Source organism: Pelophylax lessonae, assembly GCF_965119305.1.
Source record: "Pelophylax lessonae genome assembly, chromosome: 4".
NCBI classification, from domain to species: domain Eukaryota; kingdom Metazoa; phylum Chordata; class Amphibia; order Anura; family Ranidae; genus Pelophylax; species Pelophylax lessonae.
Genome location: NC_138771.1, coordinates 670,940,159 through 670,962,528, shown reverse-complemented (window position 1 = coordinate 670,962,528; position 22,370 = coordinate 670,940,159). Strand labels below are relative to the sequence as shown.

Below are 22,370 nucleotides of genomic sequence, written 5' to 3'. Positions count from 1 at the left end.
AAACAATAAAAATTACATAAATCTTTCCCGTAGTTGCTAAACTTTTGTGCAAACCAATCAAAATACGCTTATTGAGATTTTTTTCACCAAAAATATGTGTCAGAAAACAAATTGGCCTAAAATGTTAAAACATTTTGATTTTTAAATTATTTTTTTGAGAATTTCATATAAAAAAATGTGAAAAATATTGTTATTCTTTCAAAATTGTGGCTCTTTTTTTGTTTATAGCGCAATGTCGCAGTCCCACAAAAAAAAATCACAGATCATCGCCATTACTAGTTAAAAAAAAAAAAACAATAAAAATGACATAAATCTTTCCCGTAGTTAGTAAACGCAATAACTTTTGTGCAAACCAATCAAAATAGGCTTATTGCGATTTTTTTTACCATAAATATGTAGCAAAAAACAAATTGGCCTAAAATGTTAAAAAATTTAGATTTTTACTTTTTTTTTTTTGAGAATTTCATATAAAAAAAATGTGAAAAATATTGTTATTTTTTCAAAATTGTCGCTCTTTTTTTTGTTTATAGCGCAAAAAATAAAAATCGCACAGGGGATCAAATACCACCAAAAGAAAGCTCTGTTTGTGGGGAAAAAAAGGACGTAAATTTTGTTTGGGTACAGCGTCGCATGACCGTGCAATTGTCCGTTAAAATCACGCAGTGCCGAATTTGCAAAATAGGGCCTGGCCTTTGAGCAGCCAAATCCTCCGGGGCTAAAGTGGTTAAGAGAGTGCTCCTAATCTCAGCTTGTTACCTGTACAGAAGACACCTGGGAGCCAGAAATCTTGCTGATTGATAGGCGATCAAATACTTATTTCACTCATTAAAATGCAAATCAATTTATAACTTTTTTGAAATGCGTTTTTCTTGATATTTTTGTTGTTATTCTGTCTCTCACTGGTAAAATAAACCGACCAATAAAATTATAGACTGATCATTTCTTTGTCAGTGGGCAAACGTCCAAAATCAGCAGGGGATCAAATACTTTTTTTTCCCTCACTGTATATATACCAAGCACTTATCAGTGGTAGTGCGGGAGTATTTTTTTATTTATCTGTAAGTACCACACTTATCGCCCCCTGTGCTAGGCTGGGAGTGTTCAAGGGATCTTCTCTTTGGTTCTAACCATCATTACCTCCTACAAATACTTGAAATAGAACGAAGGGGTGAAAAGTCATTAAAACTAACCAATCAGATGTCAGATTTTATATGAAAGTAAAATCACAAAAAGAATGCAGCTTCTATATTGCCTCTATATATATATATATATATATGTTTTTTTTATTATTATTATTTCAGATGGTTTATGTTACTATTTATTTTATTGTTTTGAACAAGATTATAAAATTACAAGAGAGAAATATTGTTAGTATTAAAAAAAAAAATGCATTCAAAATCTTGTTTACAATTTCCATGTGTTTTATTTAAGCTTTGAGACCCTCCATTCCCTTCACCAATCAATGCCATTGTCAACTCTCATTGTTGAACCACAAAATAAATTAACACATAGAGATTTTAAAGGTGCCAAGGTGCCATCACAATCAATAATTACCCAAAAATATTTCCAAAAATTTGTATTTCTCTGTACTATACTTTGTTTAAGTAGTCAATGTTTTATAATGTAAAACAAATTAATAAATAATATTTTTTAGAAATATTTTGGGATAATTATTTACCACAAAGGTAGGCACTGGCACCTTTAACCCATTCGCTTAATTTCCATGTTTCCCAGGCTCCACGCTCCCATTGAGTTGAGATTATAAAATTATAAAACAATCAGGACTATTATGTTACCAATGAGAAACAAAAAAACTCCAATGATTTGGAATCCTGTTTACAATTTTTATGAGTTTTAGTTACACAATGGGAACATTGATTCCTTGATTGTTTGATCTACACTTATTGTCATTGTCACCCTTCATGGATGATGGGGATGACAAATCATCGTTATCACTGTAATTCAGAATCAGCAGTTGGGGCGTCTTAAAAAACAAAGTGTATACAATGAGCTCATTCACTTTCACTGAAATTTGGACTGGACAAGAACTTCCCCTTTGATTTCATAGTATAAAGATATCCAATTAATGACATTTCCATTGTGTCCACCAGAGAGGACTTTATGGATTTCTTCTGGAGTCAGGACATAATCCCACATGTGGACGTCACTTATTTCACCAACCAATGACTGCTTAGCGTCAAACTTTCCACCAAAAGAATCTTGTTCCTGCCCCAGAACAAGGCTGGTTTCTGCTGCGATAGAAGACCCTTTCTTTGAGACTCTTCTGGGGTAGAGTTTCCCGTTGACCAAAAGTTGGACCACTCCAGTATTGGAGTCCCAGGTCACACAGATGTGCCTCCAGTTCAAAGACTCAGCGTCTGTCTTAAAACTAATGACTTCCTGGTTGATATGTATAGAACAAATGTCTGGAGGCTGTAAGGAGATGAGAAAGGCATTGTCCTTCCCAGGAGTAGCAAGAGAGAAGGGAGTATAGGGACGGGACAGGTCAGTATAAGAACGTAGACAGACACTGATCTCCTTCAATGGTCTTGTAATTGTAGGTCTTAGAATGACATGAGCTGTGTCGGTTTCTTTGGGGAAGACAAAGACTTTACCCTCCAAGTCTAAGGAATAAAACAAACAAAACTTATTACTGATAAAGATTTAGATGCTGAACAATAAATTAATAAATTATTTTTACATACTAAAACAAATGTATGTTGACCACCTTTTATGCCACATCCTAAAATAAGTACTGAAAAAAAGAAAAACATGACCCCATCCTGGCATAGGAGGACTCTACTGGCATAAATATGAGACCAAATATCGCTAGTAAAGGGTATCACAGAATATATTTATTTGAAGACATTTAAAATTTTTGTCACATGACATAAATGAAGCATCAATTTATTAAAAACATTGTAACAACAGAGCACCAAACATATACAATATGTTGCCTCCAAAAGGAGGGGCCAAACCCTGACAACGTCCCGCGGACCCACAACCTACGGAGGTTACTCTCATCCAGTACCATCCTCGGTTGGGATCTTCTCATGACACCATCCCGGTTTAGGAGGTAGTCAAGGTTTGGCCCTCCCTTTGGAGGCTACATATTGTATATGTTTGGTGCTCTGTTGTTACAATGTTTTAGTACATTGATGCTTCGTTTATGTCATGTGACAAAATTTTTAAATGTCTTCAAATAAATATATTCTGTGATACCCTTTACTAGCGATATTTGGTCTCATATCTAAGCCAGAAGAGTCCTTAGAGCCAGTAGAGTAGAGTCAGTATTTTTAGATACTAGAAATTAAAAAATAAAATGGATTACACTCGTATAACTCAGGAAGATCATTATATTTATTTCCATTTTTGCAACTAAATATGTGCCCCTCAGATCCAGTAACGAACATGTTTTGTGACTTTTTTTCCATCAAGTCACATGTGTCAAACACAAGGCCCGCAGGATCTGGCCCTCAAGGCCATTTCATGTGGCCCTCCCACCTCTCCTAGAGCTGCAGTAGAGCTCCAGCCCTCTTTTGGACCTCCTCATGACCCAGCACTTACTGCTTCCCAGCTCTGCCCCCAGGAACACAAGGTAAAGGGTGCATTTGATGTAAGGGGGATGGCACTTAACATCTGATGTAAGAGGATCCATGCCTATTGATCACCTTATTTCTTGTTGCACTTCACTCTAATGGGTCACTAATGTTCTTTTATCACACACTTATGTTTTATTTAGATTCTAGCCTATCCTTTTTTGACATATCCTCCTCCAGGGGATATTTTCTCTTCCTCTTTCTCATTCTAGAGATCACTCTTCTCACTTTTTCTACTTTTGACTCAATCTGGGTCTCACATTCATTGTTTATATGCACCTTGTTCGGTAACCTCCCTGGGACTTGATAGCCTTGGTATTGTCCTCGTTGGCATTTTCCTTTTTCTTGGATTTACCTATTTGAATATATTGTCCCCTTGAGATTGATTTTCTCAGTATAATTAATTTACACCCATTGTTATAAATATATATTTTCAGATTGACCTTGCTTCCAATGAGCCCTTACTATCAATCCCTGGAGCATATCCCTGGATTTTCTCCATTCACTTTTACCATGGTCCTCTCCTTTCTGTTGTCCTTTTGCTGGATGCAATCCATGCCTCAGCCCCGGATCAGGCAATTCCTGGATCCGCTCCGGTCCCCTTATCCCTGACTGGATTGTCTGAGGATTTATGACACTGTTCAAGGTAGTGTCTATCCCTATATATTCCATAATATCATTTATTTTACTTTTTCATATCAGTACACTAACATAACCCATATCTCCATTTTTAGACACATTTTTAAGCTCCTGATGAATGGACGGAGGTCCACGAAACGTGTAGAGCCTACAATTACTCCAATGTTTTATCTTAACATCATATTTAAAGACTATGAGCACAGAGAGCATTTATGTGTTGATGTATCCATTATATTCTTGAGTGATCCAATTTTTGGGTCCTAGAAATATTGTATTAATTTTGGATCTATTATGCATCATTATATTTGCTCTGTGCTGTATCTCTGTATATGTGTATGTAAAAGTGATTTTTTATTATATGTATTCAACCATTAAAATATCCTATGTCCAATTTGCCTCAATTAAAGTCCCACATTCCTCTTCTTTTTACACATCTGATGTAAGAGGGTTGGGATACTCTGGATATCTAGTATTACAGATACAACCGGCCCTTTGAGGGGAATCATAATGCTGATACGGCCCTCTATGAAGTTGAGTTTGACACCCCTGGTCTAAGTTATCCAGTCAAGGGTGTTATTTTGATATCCAAATGTTCTGCTAACATTTTAATTTAAATGGCAACCTACGTTGTAGATGTATAGGAGCTCCAGGACCACCAGGTATCAGGGCCGGATTAAGAGCATCATGGGCTTGGTGCTGAGGATTTTGAAGGGCCTTAAGGGCCGTGCCTTGGCATGCACCCAGAGAAGGAAGGGTGCAGCCATGCATGCCTAATTCCACATGGGATGCTGTCTCTGAAGCCCATAAACACATCCATGCATCGGCAACTGTCCCTCCTTGTCCGGCCTTCGTGCTGTGTGGGAAGGTTCTGAGGGAGCTGCCTGGGGAAGCGAGCATAGAAGCCAGACTTCTGTGTTTACAAGTGACAGAAGAGCGGTAACAGTGAATATGGCCAACCCGGGGCCTATATAAAGGTAGGGGCCTGGAGCTGCAGCTCCAATAGCCCCTACGTTAATCTGGCCCTGCCAGGTATATAAACTGACTGTCATATTCATCATTAATATATCAGTAAAAAAGAAGTACATTCTATTAGTAGGCTCACTTTCACAGGTTACCAAATAACATCAACCACTTGCCTACTGGGGCATTTTTTTAAACATTTTTTTGCATAGATGTTTCAAAATGAATTTCACTGTAAACACGCACAATATTCTTCCCAAACTTTTGGAAAAAAATAAGATTGTGTTGTGTTGAGTAAATAGAAAACAAAAACATCAAGTCTTAAAATTGCACATGGCCATAGAATCGAAAACAAAAAAATATGGTACCCAAAATTTTCAATGAGTGATGCAAGCCAGGTTATCAGTTTTGAATTACTCTGATGTTCACGATGATGACTCAGATGTGTGGCGCAATTGATATTTACATACACTCACCCACCTTACACTGTGCTTTTTATATGGGTTGTGTATGAGGGGTGACAGGGTGCTTTAATTTTTTTTTTATATCTATAAATATTTTTTTTACACTTTTTTTTTTTTACTTTATTGCTATCTCAAGGGAGCTAACAAGCCCCCTATGTGACAGCACGGGCAGGTGACCAGGTACTCTTTAACTAAAAGACCAAATTCAGAGAGTAGTGGTTAATGATTCTTACTCTGAATGGTCTAAAGTTATCAGGGGTGTACCCCAAGGTTATTATTGGTGTACCCAAAGGTTCCATGTTTATTGGTGTACCCCAAAGTTCAAGGTTATTGGTTATGCACTCCAAGGTTCAGTGTTATTAGTGCTGTACCCCAAGGTTCAGTGTTGTTAGTAGTGTACCCCAAGGTTCAGTGTTTTTATTAGTGTACCCCAAGGTTCAGTGTTACTAGTGGTGTACTCCAAGTTTTAGTGCTCTTAGTGGTGTACCCCAAGGTTCAGTGTTATTAGTGGTGTACTCCAAGGTTCAGTGTTATTAGTGGTGTACCCCAAGGTTTAGTGGTGTTAGTGGTGTACTCCAAGGTTTAGTGTTATTAGTGGTGTACTCCAAGGTTCAGTGCTAATATTTGAGTGCCCCAAGGTTCAGTGTTATTAGTGGTGTACCCCAAGGTTCAGTGCTAATATTTGAGTGCCCCAAGGTTCAGTGTTTTTAATGGTGTACCCCAAGGTTCAGTGTTATTAGTGGTGTACTCCAAGGATCAGTGTTATTAGTGGTGTACCCCAAGGATCAGTGTTATTAGTGGTGTACTCCAAGGATCAGTGTTATTAGTGGTGTACCTCAAGGTTCAGTGTTATTAATGGTGTACCCCAAGGTTGAGTGTTATTAGTGGTGTACTCCAAGGATCAGTGTTATTAGTGGTGTACTCCAAGGTTCAGTGTTATTAGTGGTGTACCCCGAGGTTTAGTGTTATTAGTGGTGTACCCCAAGGTTTAGTTGTATTAGTGATGTACTCCAAGATTCAGTGTTATTAGTGGTGTACTCCAAGTTTTAATGTTATTAGTGGTGTACCCCAAAGTTCAGTGTTGTTAGTGGTGTACTCCAAAGTTTAGTGTTATTAGTGGTGTACCCCAAGGTTCAGTGTTATTAGTGGTGTACCCCAAGGTTCAGTGTTATTAGTGGTGTACCCGAAGGTTTAGTGTTATTAATGGTGTACTCCAAGGTTCAGTCGTATTAGTGGTGTACTCCAAGGTTCAGTGTTATTAGTGGTGTACCCCCAAGGTTCAGTATTATAAGAATGTCTAATCTGTAATTTGATGCCTTTTGGAGATTTTTTCATCTTTCCTTGGCTTCTTTATGCACATTAATACAAATTTTTACCTGGGGTGCCCAAACTTTCGATCACCACTGTATACTTGGTTTGGGGAGTTGTTCATTGTGTGCAGGGATGAGCTTTGAGTTCAAATCAAATGTAAGTTCGACTCAAACATTGGCTGTTCGCTCGTTCATCGAATGACGAAAACAAATGGGCTTATTCGCGGGAACTTTGAGTTCCTGCATTATCATGGACTCTGACCTCGTATTCCAATAAATCCCCGGCTGGCCGGGGGATTCAATCCCACCAGCCATCTCATTGCAAGCCTGGTATTCTACCACCTACACCATCGTTAAGCCTGCTTAAGCTGAACACACTGTCCCTAACTTTTATCTCATCCACTGTGTGCAGGGGGAGATAGGAGTTAGTTAGTTAGGCAGGAAAAGTGTGTTCAACCTAAGCGTGCTTGATGGTGGCGTAGCTGGTAGAACACCAGGCTTGCGAATGCGAGGTTGTGGGTCTGGATCCCTTGGCCAGCGGGTGATTTATAGGTGGTATTCTATAGTTAATAATACGTTAATGACAGGGAGAGAGTTTTTTGCTTTTCACTGTATGTTGAGATCAGATAGTGCAGTGCATACCAAAAAGTTTACTATATATATATATATATATATATATATATATATATATATATATATATATATATAGGCACTTCAGTTTATATCAGTTTATGCCAGTATTGCTGCGTGGGTTCCCCCTCCAGTCCATACCAGGCCCCTCGGGTCTAGTATGGATTTTAAGGGGAACCCTGTGCCAAAGTAAAAAAAAAACGGCTTGGGGTTGTACCCGATATCTATTCACATAGAGGGGCTGGGATCTGGTTCTTGTTAAAGGGGGCTTCCAGATTCCGATAAGTCTCCCCCTCCACAGATCCCCACAACCACAGCCCGCGGTTGTTGGGAAGAGACCCCTGTCCTCTTCAACATGGGGAAAGGTGCTTTGGGGTGTGGGGAGGGGGGGGGGGGCAGAGCACTCCACGCCATTTTTTTTTCATGTTTTTTTTATCGGTATTGCCGGGAGCCGACAATACATTACAGCCGCGAGCAAGTTTGAATGACATTTTTTCCTTTAGAAATGTCAGTATTGCTGCAGCAGGCTCCATACATCATACAAATGCACCACTTTACAGGCAATTTAAGGGGACCCACCAGGCATGATATTTAAAGGAAATTTTCATTTTTATTGTTTCACTTTAAGCATTATTAAAATCACTGCTCCTGTAATAACGATAGTTTCCAAAAAAAAAATTGCATTGATTCATGTCCCCCAGGGCAGTACCCAGGTCCCCATACACTTTTTTGGGCCAATAACTTGCATTTAAGCCTTTAAAATTAGGACTTTCAGTTTTTCCTCTTCCTGTCCCATTGACTTTAATGGAGTTTGCATGTTCAATAGAACATTTCCCCTGTTCGAGATGTTCTGGTGTGAACCAAACAGGGGTGTGTTGGGCTCATCACTAATTGTGTGTCACTTTTTGGTTCTCTGGTTTGTTTTACACAGCTTAGTATAACGGAGGTGCGTTTTACATTTGTGCTATTCACTTATTTTTAAATAAAGTATATTCTTTTACACTATATTTGTACCTGATATTCTCTGTGGCAGTCCACACATTTCTGGTCACACCAACACTGGACATAACACCAAGGCCAGTCCTGACCAGAAGTGGCTGAAAAGGGAAGCCATCTTGGCTCTGCTGTTTGTGGCAAAATGCATCTAAGGAGGTTGTAAACTTTTCTTTGCTAGTGACAGAGGAAAAAGAATACTGATGCCAGATGTTGAAGGAGTGGGCCAGTGACCAGTTGTTAAAATGCATTATTCTTGCTTATTCCCTAGTTGATCAGGGCAGTATGTTGTTTGAAGATGTTAAGCCATTGATTCGGGTTTGTGCTGAGTTGGCTTTGTCCAGTATTCCTAAAAGCAGTGATGACTTTTCTCCCCCCTTCAGTATGGCTCAGGTAGAATCACTGGTATGGTTGTTGGAGGATGACTCATCTTATTTCTTTAAAGCACTATTCAGCATGTTCCCAACAGGTGCTAGTGGAGTGTATTAACACAGTGCAGTCTCTTGTCAGACAGCCAGAGTGTAAACTGAATTTACAAGCATGGTCAGATATATTGCACTCAGCCTCAGTCAGCTTGCACCAACCCATTCCTGCTGCTAGACACCCCCTTTTTTAAGTATGCCTCTCTCCATCACCCACAGAAACCACAGTTGCAGGCCAGTATGCCCTGCTACCAACTATATATAACCAGTTCCCACTTGCTGCACCTACCCTGCCTTTAACTCATTGAAGATTACCTCTTCTCCACTGCCTGTGGAAATACCTCAGGAATCCTCCTTAGCAACTGCTCCCTCTATTTCACCATTCCTCAGCTCTTCTCTTCCATCAGTTGCTCCCCCTACTCAGAACCCTGCATTAACACGCAGAACCTCAGTGGGTAAAACAAAAATAAACAAAAGTTTTTCCCAACTTGCACATAACTGCCATAATCTAATCCTGTTTCCATGCCAGCCCATCTGCTCCAGTCTGTTTCCACGCGGACCGATCTGCTCCAGCCAGCTTCCACGCTCCAGTCTGCTGATCTGGTGCCCACTGCCCGCTGCCCAGCCTGATGGTCCTCTGCCTGCTGCCCAGCCTGATGGGCCTCTGCTCACTGCCCACTGTCCAGCTGCCCAGCCTGATGTGCCTCTGTCTGCTGCCCAGCTTGATGATCCAATGCCTGCTGCCCAGCTTGATGATCTGATGCCTGCTGCCCAGCTTGATGATATGGTGCTTCCTGCCCTTTCAAAGGGGCAGGTGCCCAATGTCCAGCCTGCCTCTGGATGTCCTGTACCCAATAACCTGCCTGCCTCTGATAGTCTGCTGCTCGATGACAAGTCTACCCTTGATGATCTGCCATCTGATGACCTGCCTATCTCCTGCCTCTGATGATCCAGTGCCAGATGTCCAGCCTAATGGTCCCATGCTCGATGTCCAGCCTGACTCTTACCAATGACCAGCCTGATCTTAGTTATCTTCTGCCTACCACCCAGCCGGGTTCTACTGACTCAATTCCAGCTGCTCAGTTGGAATTTCAAATTTCATGCAAGGGCTAAATGTCCACCTGCTAATGGGTCTGAAAGCTTATATGGGTTGCCTGCTTGGCCTGAGATTAATTTGAATGTTGCCTCAGTTGAGTCCCTCTGGAAGTGTGTTGTTTCTATGGCTCCAAAGCCTTGTGGTCTGGACATATTCTTGGTAATTAGTAGTTGCTTTTGCCTTCATGGCCCTGGCCACGGTAAGCTCCCGGGCAATGGCAGAGTACTATCTGTGCCTTGCCATGATCCAGATGTGATTGCCACAGCCCCGGTTGTACTAGGGGACCGGGTCGGGTAACCAGTGCCTCAGAGACCTAGGTGGCTTTTGAAGTGCTGAGTAGGTCCTGGAAACCAGAAAAGCTACATGGTTATGGAGAGACATTTCGGTGTCAGAGTTTCGGTATTGTCTTATGACCCTGAAAGATTTCACTTGCTAAAGGCAAAACTAAAGGCAGAAAGACCCACAAACAAAGAACAACTGAAGGCAGCTGCAGTTAGAGCCTGACAAAGCATCAGAAAGGAGGAAACCCAGTCTTTGGTAATGTCCATGGGTTCCAGACTTCAGGTAGTCATTGCCAGTAAAGGATTATCAACAAAATATTACAAATGAACATTTTATTTATGATTATATTAATTTGTCCAATTACATTTGAGCCCCTGAAAACTGGGGGGGGGCTTTTTATAAAAATGGTTGCAGTTCCTAAAATTTGTACTTGCAGTATGTTCAACCCTAGAATTAAAGCTGAAAGTCTGCACTTCAAATTTGTTTCGATTGTTTAATTTTAATTTTATTCTCGTGGCATATGGAACCAAATGTATGAAAATTGTGCCTGTGTCCAAATATATATGGACCTAACTGTAGGTCTATTGCATCTCAACATGATTCTAATTGCATCTACTGCTCCAGCCCTGAGGAAATCTCCCAGCTTTCTCCAGAAGCAGAGGGAAGCAATCAAACTGCAGTCTTGTAAAACCCTGAACAGACCAGGACGGGCGATTAATGCTCCCTTGATTACAAAAGGAAACTTAATTTACCTAGCATCCTACACTAGGAGGGTGCTACATCAGAATAGCATCTATTGAAATTATGATCCTACCTAAACTGCTAGACAATTTTCAAAAACTTCTGGTAAGGGTCCTTCTTTTGACCCTGAAAAAACTCAGACAGGATATTTATGTGGGGTGCCTGTAAGTAGTACAGGGTAGCTAAAACTGTCCTCACGAATACTAGATCTCAAGGAGGTTTAGGGTTTCCAGACATCATGGAATATTGGTATATGTGTCAGCTTAGACTAGTAATGCTCTGGTGTACTCAATACTCTGTGACCGTGTGAGGCCCTGCCTAGGGGTGCACCGATCCGACTTCTGGCATTGTGTATCTGCCGATACCGATCCGGAACTACACACATACACAATAAGCATGCGGCTGCAGTACAGAGCAAAGCCGCTGCTTCATGTGTACGGCTCCTCCATTCACAGACGGAGTGCATCTGATATCACTCTGCCTGTGAGCCGGACCTATACAGGAAGTAGCGGCTCCCATACTATACTACTACTACACCAAGTAAGGGACGGCTGAGCCGGGACTCAGCAAAACCGGATCAGCCCATGGATCGGCGGCTCTGTGCAAGTAAGGGATGGCTGAGCTGGGACTCAGCAAAACAAGATTGGCCCGTGGATCGGTTAATTTTACCGATTCAGCTGTTGTGGCAGTATCAGCGCCGATATCCGATCCTAATATCGGATCAGTGCATCCCTAGCCCTGCCATGGTTTGAGTAAAAAGCTGTGTTTTATGCATTCTCTAGGTTTTGTAAACTACAGGGCCTGGAGTTTGTGTTTTTGGTGGGACAGAGCTTCCAATCATGTGTCCAGGTTTTGCTGGAGGCCTGTAGGTAGTGTTAATAGACAGGTGTGCAGGGTCATTATAAGTAAGGCTTGAGGATAGCTCAGATCTTCTATTTTGGAGACTGAGCCACTGTCAGGAGCACTGTGTGCTGCCAGAAGTTGGGAGCTAACAGCAGCAGTGCCGCTGAGGGGTAGCCAGGTTGTTATCTTCTATAGGGGCCTGCTACTGATTGTAAGGGATTACTTACTCACCACAATATAGTTTACTAATGAGGTCTGGAAAATAAGCCGCATGAAGTTCTTTTTCATGTCATCCTCCACAATGATATACTTTCTTTACACACCGGATTATCTTACTCATCACATGCTATTGCCTTGGAAACTTAAATCCCTCTTCCACATTGGCAATATTCCCATAAGTTTTTATTTTATCTTTTGCATCTAACTAGATCAGTAAGTATCACCTATCTTCAAATTAAACACTTTGCTCAAGCCATCTCACCTCCATCACCCTTTTCCTCTCTTACTCCCAATAGAAAGCTTGGCAATACTGGTGCGACTTGCAGAAGACTGATCTCATGCATCTACAAGCGTCTGATAACCCCTCAATCTGAAACGCCACTGAAACCCAACGATATGGCTAAATGAGAGAAGGGTCTAGGTAAAGAACTCTCACCAGAGGAATGGAATGCTACATGGAGGGCTGCTCACAAAACGTCTATATGTACGGTTTATGAAAACAATTCAAAATCCTATATCAATGGTACCATACCCCTGCCTTCTGACACATACCAGACATACCAGGTTACATCTGGGGGTGCTTTAACCAACCAGGAACACTCTATCACATATTTTGAACTTGTCCAAAGATCAAGCCATTTTGGCAAGAAATTGAATCTATCAAATATACTCTTTTACAAATCAAAATTCCGCTAGATAAATCCGTATACTTACTGGGTCTTCCCCCATTTACAGTGTTCAAAGAGGCCAAAAAGCTACTCTTGATTGCACTTATTAGAAGTTTGATAGCCTCTTCCTGGAAGTGGACACAAGGCCTGGCAGCAACTGATCCATATTCTCGCATTCAATAAATTAGACTCGTGGAAGCACTCCTAGCAAGAACGAACAACTTTCTCACTGAGATTGAATGGGTGTGGGACCCCTGGGTCTACTTGGATGACTCTTTGTAGAATAAACATAGGATTGATTTTCCAGAAAGTAACTCAAGCTAGCTGTTCTGCTCTCTCTTTCTTCTATGCTACCCTTTGCCCTTCTTACCCCCTTCTCATTCTCCTACCTACATACCAGGATGCTACTGCCTCTCTTTCTTCCCTTTCTACCCTCCCCAGGCGATATTTGTTGGTGACTACTTATCTGGCAGGTTGCCAGGGACTCATTGTGTGACTTCTTTTGACATGATATGCATTTCATGAAGGAACGACTTCTTAGGAGAAACAGTTGTGATCTCCTTAACTTTATTTGTGAATGACAATTGTGACACCTCTGTGTTTCTTTGCTCAGTGATAGCAAAAAAAACACATGAGTTTACTCCACAACAGATATCGTTTTCAGGGCTTCCCTGCTCACTTTTATTTAAACTAACATCAAAAATTCATACACATACAGTATCTCACAAAAGTGAATACACCCCTCACATTTCTGTACATATTTTATTCTATCTTTTCATGTGACAACACTGAAGAAATGACACTTTGCTACAATGTAAAGTAGTGAGTGTACAGCTTGTATAACAGTGTAAATTTGGTGTCCCCTCAAAATAACTCAACACACAGCCATTTCCATCTAACCTGCTGGCAACAAAAGTGAGTACAACCTTAAGTGAACATGTCCAAATTGGGCCCAATTAGCCATTTTCCCTCCCTGGTGCCATGACTCGTTAGTGTTACAAGGTCTCAGGTGTGAATGGGGAGCAGGTGTGTTAAATTTGGTGTTATCATCCCAGGAGGAAGCCTCTTCTAAAGATGATGCACAAGAAAGCCAGCAAACAGTTTGCTGAAGAAAAGCAGACTAAGGACATGGATTACTGGAACCATGTCCTGTAGTCTAATGAGACCAAGATAAACTTATTTGGTTCAGATGGTGTCAGGCTGTGTGGTGGCAACCAGGTGAGGAATACAAAGACAAGTGTGTCTTGCCTACAGTCAAGCATGGCGGTGGGAGTGTCATGGTCTTGGGCTGCATGAGAGCTGCCGGCACTGGGGAGGTACAGTTCATTGAGGGAACCATTAATGCCAACATGTACTGTGACATACTGAAAAAGAGCATGATCCCCTCCCTTCAGAGACTGGGCCACAGGGCAGTATTCCAAAATGATAAAAACTCCAAACACCCCACCTCGTCTCCGTTATGCTTGCGGGGATGTCAGGGAATAGGATCACTTCAACATATATGGTGGGACTGCACGCATATCAAACCTTTCTGGAATTCCATCTCCGCATTTCTCTCCTCCCTATGCAACATTTCCTCCCCACTTTCCCCTCTGGATCTCCTCCTGGGTCTCTCAATTCCAACATGGCCCTCTCGCATCAGAGTCCTGGCTACCCATGTCCTCATAGCAGCTCGCCTAGCATTGGCGAAAGCCTGGAAATCACCAAAAACCCCCACACTAGCGGACACCATTCTCCTGCTAAGCAATCATCTCCAAATGGAATTTGCCTTCGCTAAAGCCAACATGACCACCACCTCTTTCTACGAACACTGGGCACCCTGGCTATCTGATCATAGGAGTGCTAACCTATGAACTTCCACCGGTCTCGATGTAACTGTTTCCTCTAATACGCCCCCCAGATAACCTACATCACCCCAAATTTATTCTGCTTGGGGAATTCAATGCATCCCCACGGACTGGGGACACTCCCACACTTTTTTGCATCAGCGGTTCAACTACTTATCAGAACATCTTCCTCTTGTTTTTTTTTTTTCCTTTTCCTTTGTGGAACCTTGCCGGTACATTTTCCCTTCTCTCGTAGATCTCCCGCGCATTGGCCTACCACTAGTTAATCATTGATGACCCCAACCCATAATACTCCCCATGTTGTACCCAGTCCTGACTACAGTTGGTTCCCCTGTGGGGTAGTCGGAGCCCGGTATACCTTAATGTTTGGCCCTCATAGGGTGGAAGTTCAACACACTCATATGTCACCGGCAAGGTTCACCTGAAGTGCCTTGACTCAACCTGTTATTATGCTCATGTTTCTTGTTTTAAATCTGTGACCAATGTGATAATTATAATAAATATATATATTCAAAGAATATATTCCTCGCGCCTAGGAGTACCTAATATAATGTGTGAGTGCACTATTAAATATAAAAAGAGCAGCTGCTATAGGTTATAAAATGATTGAGTAAAAAACCCCAAGCTAAATGGGATAATATGGCGCTTGCTAGTAAGAACAGGTGCAAATAGGGATAAAATACCAATTAAAAAGCTAATAACATAAATAACTAAAATCTATGCCCTTAAAATGCACAGTAAGACAGTATAGATAAATAAATGACAATATAAATAAATAGGTGTAATAATAGTGCCAAGTGAAGTCCAAAATAGTTCATAAGTGACTCTGTGATATATAGTCCAAAAAAAGTGCCAAGAAAAGTGCAAGTGCTTGGTGCTGGATCCTCCAATGTTCCAGGAAATCCAATCACAAATGTGACTTTCAGAAGTAAGATAAGGTGTAAACTCACCAGATATGGTGGGTCTCAAATGCCATACGGCAAAGAGACCAATAGTGCTTTATGACCCTTCAGGTCAGGGAAATGGTGACTGCTGGGCTCTGATTTCCCTAGACCGGGATCCTCCACGTTAAATGAATAGGGACCTAGAGGTCTCTGCTGCCGAATGAGATGAATAAAGACAGAGAGGGAACTGCCAGGTGAGTGGGCGGACGTGACGTCACGGACCCTACCTGTCCGGCTTCAGTAAGGGCGGAAGCAAGGGAGAGAATCACATCGAACTCTCATGGTATCAAATACTATATATTACAGAGTCACTTATGAACTATTTTGGACTTCACTTGGCACTATCATTACACCTATTTATTTATATTGTCATTTATTTATCTATACTGTCTTACTGTGCATTTTAAGGGCATAGATTTTAGTTATTTATGTTATTAGCTTTTTAATTGGTATTTTATCCCTATTTGCACCTGTTCTTACTAGCAAGCGCCATATTATCCCATTTAGCTTGGGGTTTTTTACTCAATGTGATAATTCTTCTCTTCTTTATTATGCGAATACAACGTCTGTATCTAACCTTCTTGCAAAAATGCAATAAAAATTTGGTTATAAAAAAAAAACTCCAAACACACCTCCATGAAGACCACTGCCTTGCTAAAGAAGCGGAGGGTAAAGATGATGGACTGGCCAAGCATGTCTTCAGACCTAAACTCTATTGAGCATCTGAGGGGCATCCTCAAACAGAAGGTGGAGGAGTGCAAGGTCTCTAACATCCACCAGCTCTGTGATGTCATCATGGAGGAGTGGAAGAGGACTCCAGTGGCAAACTGTGAAGCTCTGGTGAACTCCATGCCCAAGAGGGTTAAGGCAGTGTTGGAAAATAATGGTGGCCACAGAAAATATTAACACTTTGGGCCCAATTTGGACATTTTCACTTAGGGGTGTACTCACTGTTGTTGCCAGCGGTTTAGACATTAATGGCTGTGAGTTCTTTTGAGGCGACAGCAAATTTACACTGTTATACAAGCTGTACACTCACTACTTTACATTGTAGCAAAGTGTCATTTCTTCAGTGTTGTCACATGAAAAGATATAATAGAATATTTACAAAAATGTGAGGGGTGTACTCACTTTCTTGAGATACTGTATGTCTTTCCACGCAGGGGTTTCTCACCATCACTGCAAAACATAAGGTTTAGCCTCCTGGCTCTCTTGGGACAGCTTTACTGCTCCAAGTAACTCTTCAGGTCCCCTTCTGAACTTTAGTACCATTGTTTGGTCCACTTGACCAAGAATAACATCCCAATGTTTATGCACAGACGCTGCACCTAGGCTCTGCGTCTTACTTACAGCTTCCTAGCTGTTTCTCTGTCCCTCTTGGACTATTTCTGTACAGCTCCCTAGCTGCTCTTCTTCTGTCCCACACTGGCTCCTCTCAGCCTCAGGCCTTCCTCTGTCCTGATCTTGACACCTTGATGGCCGACAGCATCTTATAAGGCTCCCCTTCATATACCCTGACCTCCCTGGGGAGAGTGAGGCTCTGAGCTTTATCTCTGGCTCTACTATAAACACAACACACACCTGCACCATTAGTGTGCTTCCTTCCTACAAATTCCATCCTAAACCACCATTTTACACAGTAGAACGGAGTCACCATGCTACACAATACAGTCACATTTCTGCATTATGAAACCAATACTCTTGTTTTGTGAAATCAGCACATGTTTCATTGGGTGTTCTACTCTACACCAGGCTGCAAAAGCCGAAACGCGTTAGCTCTACTGTATTATGCTTTTATACATGTAGCCAATAGAGAATTTTCTTCACAAGAGCACTTTGATTTGCCAGCTTGCATCTAATTGATATCTGCAACCATGGGAGGGGAATGCTCCAGCCAGAGCACCAGTCTTCAGCTCCTGGATGTAAGATATGCGCTTGGGTAAATTCCTACAATTATTCCCCTGCCTTGTTATAACTTGTGATAATTTTTCAATAAAAGTACATGTAATATAAAAAAAGGGGGGCCTCCTGTAGCGCTACCCCCTTAGGAGTTGCTGGATGTTTGGGATTTCCCTCTCATATACAGCAAGGCAGCAGGAATTTTCCAGCACTCTCACAGTAGTCAGGGATCAGTCCTGGGTGTTTTTGTTTTGCTTTTAGTTTTTTGAGGACTACACTTGGATGGGTAGTGGAAGATATGGGATGCCCAGAACTGTAACTTGAATACAAACTGGGGACTTGAAACTGTCTTCTGGCTGCTAAAGATCACTATGCTCTCCTCCCATAGGATAAACAGATCAGCTAAACTAATAACAAGAATATTCCACGGAATGCAGGTGTTCGCTCTCTGTAGAAAATGCTAATGCACCTGGCTGTTGCTTAAATTCCTAAGCAGGACGTGAAGGGTAGCTTTACTGTGGGGCATCCGCAAACTGAAGGTGGAGGAGCGCAAGGTCTCTAACATCCACCAGCTCTGTGATGTCATCATGGAGGAGGGGAAGAGGACTCCAGTGGCAACTTGTGAAGCTCTGGTGAACTCCATGCCCAAGAGGGTTAAGACAATACTGGAAAATAATGGTGGCCACACAAAATTTTGACACTTTGGCCCAATTTGGATGTTTTAACTTAGGGGTGTACTCACTTTTTTTGCTAGCGGTTTAGACATTAATGGCTGTGTGTTGAGTTATTTTGAGGGGACAGCAAATGTGCACTGTTATATAAGCTGTACACTCACTACTTTACATTGTAGCAAAGTCTCCTTTCTTCAGTGTTGTCACATGAAAAGATAGAATAAAATATTTACAAAAATGTGAGGGGTGTACTCACTTTCGTGAGATACTGTATATGGCCTAGGGGCATGAAGTGGTTAAAATACTCAAAAAAGGAAATGTTTTGAACTGTGAATGATAATTCTGTTTAACACAAGAGATAATGGACTCAGCAGTGACCTCTAAACCACAATCCTACAGTTTCATGGTCATCTTTCACTCATACTTGTCATTGCCACCTCTCACTACTGATGTGCATGGCACATAAAATCATTTTCATTGTAATTCTGTACTGAAAGTTGGAGGATCTTAATAATTAATAAGGTCTATATAGTAAGATGATAGACTTACGTTGAGGTTCGGGCTTGACGAGAACTTCCTCTTTAATTTCACAACGTAAGGACTTCCAATTAATGACATTTCCTTGGAGATCACCAGAGAGGACCTTCTGGATGTCTTCCTGAGTCAGGATATAATCCCACATGTGGACGTCACCTATTTCACCAACCAATGACTGCTTAGCATCAAACCCTCCACCAAATGAGTCTTGGTTCTGTCCCAGAACAAAGCTGCCTTCAGCATCGATAGACTATCCTTGTAGGAAACCTCTTTCGGAGGAGAGCTTTCCATTGAGCCAAAGATTGGCCACCCCATAGTTCGAGTCCCAGGTCACACAGATGTGCCTCCAGTAAAAAGGCTTCCAGTTTGGTGTAAAAGTAGCTGCTGCCTCATATACTAATACCTTATAAGTGTATGGAGGCTCTAAGTAGATATGAAATGCATTGGGGTATCTTGGAATAGCCATAGAGAACAAAGAATAGGGTCGGGAAAGTTCACTGTAGGAACGTAGACAGAAGGTGACTTTCCGCAACGGCCTTGTAACTATGGGTCTTAGAATGACATGAGCTGTGTTGGTTTCCTTGGGGAAGACGAAGACTTTACCCTCCAAGTCTAGGGAAGGAAACAGAAAAAAACTCATTACTGCAACATTTCAAATTTTAGGTGCTGAACAAAAATGTGTTAATGAAAGCTGAAATCTAAAATAAAAAAAAAAACAGATCTACTGATAAATCTCTGGAAGATAATTAATTATATTCACTTTTGCTTCATGTATTAATATGTAGTTTGCAGATCCTGGACAGTGAACAAAAGGAAAACAAATGTGTTTTGACACCTTTTTGCCAAGTGCAGTGCCCTTTATTTGTTGCCACTCCTCTGGTCATGTAGTGTGTGGAGTCTTTGCCCTTTTAATACCAGCTGTGGGTTAGGCCTGGCAGTTCAGGTATGGTAACAGGTCACCCCCTGACCAACACAATGTAGACCTGTAGCCTGTGAACCTGAGTAGAGGAGAGAGCCCTCTGCAGAGCTAGATTGCAAGGAGGGGTAATGATGGACTCACAACGGAGAAGGCAGAAGAACCTTCCTCCTCCTGACCTTTAACCACTTGCTGACCGGCCAACAGTAATTTTACTGCTGGCCGGTGGCTTGAGCAGGCACTGCAACGTACCTGTACATTGCCCTGATTATGCACACTGGTGCGCCCCCTGGGACGTGCAGTTGTGTGATCTGCTACTTTGGATTGTGGTGCTCTATATCGGGCCACTGTGATCAGCCCAGATATCATGTGATCCCATGGAGAATTATGTTGTACGCATTATGATGTCAGTGCTAAAGCTCCACCCTATGCGTTTTGTCTGCACAAATGTCTTCCCGGGGCACAGGGAAGGTATACATATAACTACAGCATCTGCATTGAGGAGGTTGTTTAGACTCGAAAAACACTCATTTTAAGATGCTCCCATTGAAGTCTATGGGGCTAAATTTCCCCATTCAGCTTCAGATGTACCTCATGTACCTTTCTGAGCATTCGGCATGGAGCTGCAGTCCCCTGAGGGCTTATATATATACACAGGCACCCTTGGAATTCAGCTGTCGAGCCTTTTGGAAATTTGAGTTTCAAGCTGTGATTCTGGTAAACTCATAGTAGTGGGGATCCCAAACCTCATCCCTATTTATAGTTCAGTATACTGTGTTCACTTTGAAAAAAAGATTGTAAACAGATTATGAAATCACAAAAAAATGTTTTTATCATTCGGACTCCTGGTCACAATTTTCCATTGTTTCTAGTTACTCCATGAGAAGGTTGGTTCTTTGTTGGGTGATATTTCACTTATAGTTGTCATCGTCACCTCTCATTATTCATGGGCATAAGAAATATATCAACAGTTTCAATGTAATTACTAGGGATGATCTTCGAGTTTGAGTCGAACGTAAATTCGACTCGAACGTTGACTGTTCGCTCATTCGTCAAATGATGAATAAATGGGCTTCTTCGCGGGAACTTCGAGTTCCTGCATTATCATGGACTCTGAGCTCAAATCACCTGCTCACCTGCTGGCCGGGGGGTTTCGAACCCCACAGCCATTTCGTTGCAAGCCTGGTATTCTACCATCTACGCCAGTGGTCCTCAACTCCGGTCCTCAGGGCCCACTAACAGGCCAGATTTTAAGTATTACCTTGGGGAGATGCAGACTAAAGTACTGCAATCACTGAGCAGCAAATTATATCACCTGGGATGTATTTCAGTTATCTTGAAAACCTGGCCTGTTAGTGGGCCCTGAGGACCAGGGTAAAGGACCACTCATCTACGCCACTGTTAAGCCTGCTGAACTCACTTTCCCTAACTTTTATCTCATCCACTGTGTGTAGGGTGAGATAGGAGTTACTTACTGACGTCAGTAATTTATTCACTGCACCTGAGCAGTGCATTGTGGGGCGGCTTGTGACATCAGGTCGCTATAAAAGAGCTGTCACAATCAAAGCAGCTCAGAATGCGGGAAGCATCCAGAGAAGCAGGAGCTTCTTCTTATTTTTTTTTTCCAATTTTTCGGGCGGAGGGGCGACTGATCGTTGACGGACACTATATTTTTATTTTTTAATAAAGGACTTTTCCAAAACTGTCTTTTGTCTTAATTTTTTTTACACATTTTTGGTGAATGGGTAGGGGTACAATGTGCCCGATATCCATTCACATGGGGGGGGGCAGAATCTGGGGGTCCCCTTGTTAAAGGGAGCTTCCAGATTCTGATAAGCCTCCCCCCTGCAGACCCCCACAATCACAGCCCACAGTTGTCGGGAGGAGACCCCTGTCCACCCACTCCCTATGTTGAGGGCATGTGGCCTGGTATGGTTCAGGAGGGGGGGGGGGGGGCGCTCGCTTGCCCCCACCCCCATCCTGGCCAGACAGGCTGTGTGCTCGGATAAGGGTCTGGTATGGATTCTAGGGGAACTTCATGCAATTTTTTTTTGTTTAATTTTGGCGGTATTTTTTTTTTTTTTCATTTTTTTACCTGTATTGCCGGGAGCTGACAATACATTACAGCCGCGAGCAAGTTTAAATGACATTTTTTCCTTTAGAAATGTCAGTATTGCTGCAGCAGGCCACAAACATCACACAAATGCACTACTTTACAGGCACACTAAGGGGGCCTCCAGGCACGATATGTAAAGGAATTTTTCATTTTTATTGTTTCACTTTAAGCATTATTAAAATCACTGCTCCTGTAAAAACGATGCTTTTAAAAAAAATATTTTTTGCATTGATTCATGTTCCCCAGGGCAGTACCCGGGTCCCCGTACACTTTTGTGGGCCAATAACTTGCATTTAAGCCTTTAAAATTAGGACTTTTGATTTTTCATGTTCGTGTCCCATAGACTTTAATGGAGTTTGCATGTTCGCTAGAACATTTCCCCTGTTCGAGATGTTCTGTGCGAACCGAACAGGGGGGTGTGTTCGGCTCATCACTAGTAATTATATACTGACCGTTGGAGAATCTTATTAATTAAAAAGCTGTATATAGATGGATGACAGACTTACTTTGATGTTTACGCTGGACAAAAACGTCCCCCTTGATTTCATAGTGTAGAGATAGCCAGTTAACGACA

At 41.8% G+C, this 22,370-nt stretch overlaps 2 pseudogenes across 2 annotated transcripts in view; both read right to left on the bottom strand.

Moving 5' to 3' along the window:
- The window catches only part of LOC309554231 (C-reactive protein-like), a 342,461-nt pseudogene that overhangs the window by 254,821 nt on the left and 65,270 nt on the right, over nt 1-22,370 (bottom strand). The gene's annotated exons all lie outside the window — the stretch shown is intronic.
- The window catches only part of LOC309552473, a 99,689-nt pseudogene that overhangs the window by 74,647 nt on the left and 2,672 nt on the right, over nt 1-22,370 (bottom strand). Inside the window, exons 2-3 of the transcript XR_014226208.1 lie at nt 18,777-19,376; nt 2,027-2,624 (exon numbers count right to left, since the gene is read on the bottom strand). The product of XR_014226208.1 is annotated as an uncharacterized misc_RNA (transcript). The remainder of the gene's footprint in view (nt 1-2,026; nt 2,625-18,776; nt 19,377-22,370) is intronic.